The sequence below is a fragment of the Macaca fascicularis genome, chromosome 16 (assembly GCF_037993035.2).
Source record: "Macaca fascicularis isolate 582-1 chromosome 16, T2T-MFA8v1.1".
NCBI lineage: Eukaryota > Metazoa > Chordata > Mammalia > Primates > Cercopithecidae > Macaca > Macaca fascicularis.
In genome coordinates, this window is record NC_088390.1 from 225224 (window position 1) to 232761 (window position 7538).

The 7538-nt window shown below is 49.2% G+C and overlaps 1 long non-coding RNA gene across 1 annotated transcript; it reads right to left on the bottom strand.

Annotated features, from left to right (window-relative positions):
* Positions 1-1517: 1517 nt before the first annotated feature.
* LOC141408737 (uncharacterized) lies at positions 1518-5100 on the bottom strand. The gene is made up of 2 exons (XR_012425073.1): positions 4057-5100; positions 1518-3624 (listed from the first exon to the last, which is right to left on the bottom strand). It is a non-coding gene; the product is annotated as an uncharacterized lncRNA (long non-coding RNA).
* Between the last annotated feature and the right edge of the window lie 2438 nt (positions 5101-7538).

Genomic DNA, 7538 nt, shown 5'->3' on the forward strand with positions numbered 1-7538 from the left:
TCTGTAAAGGAAGGACTTAGCTCTGCTGTGACCCCACTACACATGGGGTCACGCAGGATGCTGCTTCCGGCGTCCAGTCTCCATTTCACTCTCCTGGGAGGAACACCCGTCAAGTCACAGAGCACGGTCTTCAGCGAACACCTTCCTGCGCGAGCTCCACTGTCTCCCAGCCCTGCAGGAGTAGCCGCCGAGTAGGGGAAACAAGTCTTTGCTCCTGACCCGGCCACCTTGACGCTGGGCATAAAGACCAGCACTGCTACGTCTCTGGGGAAAGGAGCGGCCCTGGGCAGGAATGCACTTGGCAGCCCCGGGGAGTGGCCAGGTGTGGACGACCAGGCCTCTGCCCGCAGACACGTCAGCACGGCATCCTGGAGCAGAACTTCCAGCCCAGCTGAGCCTACAGATGGCTGCAGCCCTGGACAGCATCTTCACAGTGACCCGGGGGACTGGGCCAGAGCCGCTCAGCAGGGCTGCCCTGAATTTCCAACCTGAAAAAGCTGCACAGTCGTACGTGTATGTTGCCTTAAGCCCCTAGGTTTTGGGGTCACTTGTCACACAGCGACAGACAGTGGATGTGCACGGACTCCCAAGGCCACGATGGCCTCTGCCGGCCTCACCCGGGCTGTCTCATCTGTTCCCGTGACATCACGTTTCTCAGAGCCAAAGGCTGCCAGGGCCCCCTCTTTTCTTCACGACGTCGTTACAAGCTCACGATACAAACTGAAAATACCCAATATGTAAAATACAACGTATGACGCAATACAGGGTGAACGCGCAGGCACATACACAGGAGAAACAGGCGCATGCGCGAAACAGGTGTATGAACACAGGAACAGGTGTACACGCATGAAAGAGGTGAACGTGTGAAGGTGTACACGCGTCAAACACGTGTGCATATACACATGAAAGCACCAGACATGAAGGGCTGTCTTTGGGAGCCTGGTTTTTAGACATCTCCCTCACCCTTTTACATCTGCACGATCACAAACACAGCACACCACAGTACTGAGGGGGAAGCCCCAGCTTCTCATGGGGGCACATGAGGCTTTTTATTTATGCCACAGGTTGCATCACTACATCCTAGAACTGCAAGGCCCCCCACTGCCAGGACTGAGTCAGGTCCACCCTGTGCTCCAAGGACCAGGCCGCCTGCCAGCCCATACGGACCTGCCCCTCAGATGGTGCAGCTGCTTCTAAAACAGAGGCTCAGCCCCACCCAGAGACCTGCAGTACCTGTTATTAAATCAAAACTTGGCTGTGGGTAAACGTGAAGATTTTTATTAAACATGACTCTGGAACATTCAAAGGACCATAACTGAATGCTCCTTTCACAGCCACGGCGTGTCCAGACGCTCATGGAGAAGGCCACGGCGTGGGAACCCACGGAGCCCCGACAAAGCAGACTCGGAGCTGAGTGGCGCAGTTAGCACCGATTTTGTTTGACACTTGCCTTTTATATTCAGATTAAAATAAAAAACAAGACGCAAAAGTAGCTCACATTCTATTTCAATTCTCTATTTTTGTAGTAACTGGGCCCCTTTCCCTCTGCTTTCCCAGCCAAGCGATAAATAGGCCCAGCTGGGATTTGTCAAAGTCTAGACCTCTGTTGTAGAGTAAGTGAGGAGGGTAGGGAGGGGAGCAGGAGTGGTGAGGAGGATTGGGGGACAGGGAGGGACAGAGGAAAGGAGAGAGAGAGAGAAACCCCCGAGGACTGGAGGCAGGAGGGATGCTCCCTGGCAGCCTCAGGTTCCCCATTCCAAGGTAACTGAGCTGGCATCACGCACGCGGTACCGTCATATGACTTGGCTGACACACGCCAGAATGACAACAAAATGCTTGAGGAGAAGACTAAGCACCAGCATCTTCAGATTAAGGTAGTGTCCCGGTTTCACGCTTGCCTTGTATGACATTGTATAAATTGTAAAGATAACACATTTTCTTACCAGCCACGCTGTTCCCCAAATACTAACTATAACAAAGATCAGACAGCATCTGAGTACTGAGCGTGTGTTAAGCCCGGTGAGGTAGGCATCATTTACTTTGCTAGAGAAAGAAACAGGCTCTGAGAGAAACTTCCTGAGGCCAGGCAGCTGTCTCCAAACCCACCTCGTGCCTCCTGACCCTGAAGGTGGAGGACCCAAGTCATTCACGTCAATAATTTACCTACATGCATGTCAGATTGAGATTCAGCCCCCAGATCTAATCATCTCTATGCAGGAATGTGTCAGGAAGGTATACAATTCTATGAGTTCGACCTGGGGGAACAAAGGCAGGCACCCTCGACACAGATGTAGGGCGGAGGTGGGCGCCCAGCGCAGGAGCATGTCCAGCCCTGCCCAGTCACACAGCCACCCTGCCATGCCAGTGCAGGAGCCGCCACCGCGTCTCGGGGAAAAGCAGCTTCTCCTGCACAGGAATCTACCCCTGAAAGTGTGTTCCTGAGAAGGTGTGGACCAACATCTCAGAAATTAGACACCGTGTAACACGCTTATCTATACAGGCTGCCTATGTCAGGGAATCACCAATAATTCCCATCTCGCCATCAATTATTTCTGGTAAATACTGGTTATTCTAAGTTAACTGAGGCAACACAAGAACAATATAATGGAAATGTCAGAGTCAATCAGCTCCACCTGCTGAAGAGCTGGGACTAATGATGAAACCTAAGGAATCCTGGAGAACGCAGCAGGATCCCAGACCCCGCGGACCACCCCAGCCTCCTTCCACAGGAGAGTTAGTCGTGGGGCCAAGGAACGGCTTTCCAAGGAATCTCAGAGGATCTCAAGGTCTTGAAAGTTTAATGGGAATTGAATATTTGCATCTGAGTCACACGAGCACATTAAAAGTAAAATTTCCTCTTTCCACTAGAATTATGAGCTTGCGGCGGCGACACTGGCTGTATCTCATGCTCGTGAGATGTTTGGGCACAGCCGTGCATCTCTGGTGAATCATTTATAATAATATGAAAGAAGTGCTTGGGCCCTCGATCCAGGACCACAGACCCCACCAACGAGGGTCTAAACAGGACAAGCCTCGGCCTGGAGAGGCTGGTGTCCGTGGGGGCTGGGAGGAGCACCAAGGAAACTCAGGGGCAAGCCCCACCCAAGCTCGGCATGTCCTACCCCACGCAGTCGACATCAGCCACAGGGATCTTTTGTTGTTTTTTGTTCAGGAAGGAACATATTAAAAAGCCCGGGGCCCAGGGCCTGGACTCCTCAAAGCTCTCCACAGAGCCGGGTTAATTGGCACCTTCCGTCATGTTAAAATCAACTATATATGGCTGCTGAGGGCATCTCAGAGCAGGTGCAACGCTGAGCTTTCTTGCTGTCTGGGGAAAGCAGGAATTCCAGGCCTCTGCCTTCCTACCTCCCCAGAGGCTCTAGCCCAGATGAGCTCAACTTCTCCCAGGTGAGGAGCACAGAAAAGCTTCCCACATGCCCCTCAGGTCACACACGAGCGGTGCAGACCCTTGCACCTTGGCACGAGCCCTCCCAGAGGCAGAAGCCCAGCCCTGTGGCCCCGGCCTGGCAGGAGGCAGCTGCTGGGGCCCCTGCTCAGGGTTCAGCACAGCGAGGTCCAGCCACAGCAGGTGAGACATCCACCATCCGGCCATTCATCTTTAACCTAAAACAGACACAGGAATTTGGCAAGGGGTTCCTTCCCCTGACAAACCCATCCTTCCTGTTCTCATCTCTCCCTCCTGCCCCAGTACTGCGCCCAAGGCCACCCAGCACTGCGCCCAAGGCCTGACTCCCAGTTTCACAGGGAATCCAAGACAATTAAGATTTTGAGAAACTGGGAGCTACACAGAAAATGAGGCGGTAAAGCCAGTGTCCACTGATCCTCCCCTCCCCACAGCGGAGAACAGTCCTCGGGATAAAACCCACGGGGCAGGGAAGACGCGATCAAGGTGGGCAGGACAGAGGAGCCACAAAGCAGGTGGTTCGGAGAACAAGGCCACGTGAACACAAAGCTAAAGTGCTCAGCGGCTGGAAGACAAAACACAGGAGACAGAAACACTGACCATTTACAAAGAAAAGAAAAAAAAAGCCTCACTCTTAAGAGTCCATCAAGATTTAAGTTCTCAAGTCACAATGTATCAGCACAGACTTCTCATAATGCCTGAAACTTGGCACAGTAAACACGTGAATCAGTTCTCCCAAGTCCAACGTTTTCTTTGATGAGCCTCTTGAGTCTCAGGCTGGTTTCAAAGTAAGCCCTTCTCTGTTTGTTGATGACTTAATAATTAACATACTTGAAAACACATTGACTTCCAAATTAATCTGCTAATAAAATATTAATTACTACACTGGCTGTCATCCACAGAAAAAAACACAATCACTTTCTGGTTTTAAAAACATTAGAATTCGAAGCCCCTTTGGCCATCTGAACAGCCCCTGCTTTTGACAAGGGCATTCCAAAGGTAATCTGAAAAACTAGTCCAGGCCATGATCGCTGGGGGGTCGGACTTGCCTCATCACCCCACCTCCCTTCTGGAATTAGACAGAACTTAGACGCTTAGTCTGATGGGAAACATTTACAATCTAGTCTCTCCAAAGCTACCTGGAGGATTTCCTCCACATGACAAAGCCTTGGTCTCCACAACCCCTTATCTGACAACTCTCTTAACCAACTGTCAATCAGGAAATTTTCGAATCTACCTATGACCTGGACACCCCTGCTTCCAGTTGTCCCACCTTTCCAGACCAAACCCATGTACATCTTACATTTATTTGATTGATTGTCTTATGCCTCCCTAAAAGCTATAAAACCAGGCTGGGCTCTGACCACCTCGGGAATACGTTCTTAGGATCTCCTGAGGGCAGTATCAAGGGCCATGGTAACTCATTTGGCTCAGAATAAATCTCCAAATGCTTCACAGAGTTTGACTCTTTGCTGACACGGTACCTTTCATGGGTATTCATCTGGGGGACTCACAATCAACCGGAGGCATCAGTTGCCCACTGTGCAGAAGTCTCTGCAGGACTGAGCCTCTGGCACGGGGACTCCAACCCCTGAAGCAGCAGCTGTCTCACGTCCCACGGCCTGATAGACCTGCACCTCCCGGGCTTCTCATTTCAGAGTCTCAGCAACAAATCTACCAGACGTGATCAACATCACAGAATATTCCTCGGGGCTTTTGGCTGTTGTCTCTCCCCAAGTTTACTCTAGAACCAGAATGGCAACACTCGGAACAGGATGGTTCTCAGTCACCGACCCTCCTGGTAAATACACTGTCTCCAAGGCCCTTTCCCGCCAGTCACAGCTTCCTTCATGTCAGGCTCGAAGGCCACCTCCCCAAGAAGGAAATCTCTTCAATCCAGCAATCACAGCTCCTGTTCCCATCTAGAGCTTGTCTGCCAGGAAGGGAAGACTCCTCATTCCAGAGACAGCAGGTGCCACAAACTCAGGGTATTAGCCATTGCGAAGGCAAACACTCATGAAATTAATAGACTTTTTCCTCCTTGGATACTGACGTTTTCTCTTCTGGAGGTCAGCCAAGGCCATCTGCACGAGTCACGAGCGTGATGGCTCCAGCCCCTCCTTCAGTGTCAGGAGTGTGGCTCCACTCTGAGACCCTCCTGCATCAGCCAGGCCATGCACCTGTTCCCACGACTGCTGTCAGCGGACTACAGCGATTCTAAGATAGTCAGCAAGCTGACGTTCCGAGGGAAGCATTTTAAAGAAAAATGTGTAAGTTTTATTGCATGAAATCAGCTACATCTTTTGCTACTCCAGAGGCTTGTTTTGCTTTCCTCAAGGTTCTCTACAATGATCCTGACAGTCAAGGTTCCCAGTTACAGGCAGAGGGTTGGGCAGGCCGCGTCTGATGTGTAACACACACAGAGGATCCACGTCAAAGGATTTTCCCTGTTCACCAACATCATCAGGACAAACTTTAAACAGTAATAATCTGCCTGTCTGGAAAACTGAGCTCACTTGAGGACTAATGCAACAAATGTATTTGACAAAGTTGCAGGTGGACGTTTTAGTGAATGAGTCACTATTTCAAGGAGGATAAAGGCTCACTATTCAAAGGCATGTTTTTGTCAAGTTTTCTAATTTCAGCTTCATGCATTTAAATCATGAAGTGAGACTTGTACCTGATACGTTACAGAATCTCTACAAAATAGACAAAATTCCAATTCTGTACCTTCACTCTCATTCTTTTCCATATGTGTACAGATGGTCGTAATTTAAGTTGGCATTCCAACAGGATTTCTAAATTAAACTGTCTTCTACTTTAAACACTACGTGTTAAACATTACACGTGCCATTGTTCAACATTTATAGCAGGGTCTGTATGGCCCATTTTAAAGATTTCTTCCTCACTAAAAACAAGCGTTTAAACAATAAATGGTTTACTCTAAAATATTCTAGAGACAGAGATACATTTGGAGAGTGGACACACTTAACACAGAAGTCCGCAACATCAAACAGGCACAACCAGCAGTGAGGGTGGAAAGGGCGCCATGTGAGTGCCCCTAAAAACACACACAAGCCTGGCTGCTTAAAAGGAATGAATATAGCTCAACACTCCTATGTGAACATTGATGTGTCTACTGCCTTACAGAATCCTCCTAGCTGAGCTGCAGGAATCTTCTTTGGAACCTTTTCTCACCTACACTGCCTACAGGTGCCCACTGGGCTCCCTGGGCAGTATCATGTTTTTGTTTAGAATATCACACTATTTGGAGGCCTGTTTAATCCCAAGTCAGAGCCTTATCATAACTCAGACACCATCCCTCAGGGCTTGTGGGCTAACTTCGGCTAATGCAGGCTGCTCCACAGTGCCCTGCAGATGGGCTTGGTGCATCCACACGATTTTAGGATTTGGGGCTGCCGTTTTCTGCAGTCACAGATGCGGACTTACATATTCATCATGACTGAAGGCAGCACGCATTTTTATGTTCCTTCTGTAATGGTAATAATCATGGCAACATTTCCTCGATCCTTAGAAAAGCCTCCTAACAGCAGTTGCATTCCACCCCCTTCCTTAAAATTAATAGAATTTACCAAACTAGGTGAAATCAGTGTTCATGAGAAAGTGAGAAATCAGTGTTCACACAATGGAATAGTAGCTGGGCATAGAGTGTACGTCAACATCCCAAACTAAGCACCCATCACAGTTATTCCCAACTCGCAGGAAAGCTAGAAAATTTAGAAGGCTTAAAACATAATTATAAATGGAAATAACAAGAAATCAAAGTTTTTGAGGAGCAATTGTTAGCCAAGCAAGGAAAGCCATTAACCAGTGCTGATTACATTGCATTTGATTACAGCAGCCAAAGACGTGTCCAGAGGAAGAGACTTTTAAACATTAGTCTTTCGGTAAGAATGGTTGCTTAACAAGTTCAGACTACTGGGGTACACCAATTATCAATTAAAAAGCAAGGCAAACTAGTGTGAGTCATTTTCCTTAATCCTTAATGCGTCAAAAATTACCACATTGGCCAAGCTGGTCTCCAACTCCTGACCTCAGGGGATCTGCCCGCCCCGGCCTCCCAAAGTGCTGGGATTACAGGCGTGAGCCACCA